Raw genomic sequence first — 603 nt, forward strand, 5'->3', positions numbered from 1 at the left:
GCATCGCACCGCGTAAACATAAAACCATGTCTGCATTTGTGATCGGAGAAATTACAAACAACAAGTGCTACTCTACACTGCTCAAAACTTGCGTTTGAATCATAAATATAAAACTCTTTAAATATAAAAAACGTACTTACAGTCTGTGAGTCATAACAGCCGGCAATGTAGTCTACTCTACCAGGATCAATAATCAGTCCTCCATAAAATGTGCTGCACACATCTGAATATTTGGGTTGAAGTGTTCTGGAACAGTGTTGTAAATACAACTTAACCACTGATTTCTAGTCGTGTCCATTTTTGGAAGACCAAACAAAGTAGTTTCGCTTTCACAACGAAACACAGCGTCACACACCGCGGCCTACAGTGAGCAGAGGCCGGGGGCTAGCGTGAGGAAAGGCAGGAGGGTTAGAGTGAGCAGAGGAGCGGGCTTGAGAACGGCGTGGCCGGCGATTTCGACAAAGGAGCGTCTGGAAGGACATGTGACGACTCCGGGCTGGACTCCGCTTCGTCCACGGTGAAAGCCGATCCGGCGATCGACAGCGCAAAGTTGTAGTATTTCCTCAGCAACCAGCACGGATCAGCTCCAGGCATGACAAAGCA

This window comes from Sinocyclocheilus rhinocerous, unplaced genomic scaffold, assembly GCF_001515625.1.
Source record: "Sinocyclocheilus rhinocerous isolate Xijiao unplaced genomic scaffold, SAMN03320098_v1.1 scaffold2468, whole genome shotgun sequence".
NCBI lineage: Eukaryota > Metazoa > Chordata > Actinopteri > Cypriniformes > Cyprinidae > Sinocyclocheilus > Sinocyclocheilus rhinocerous.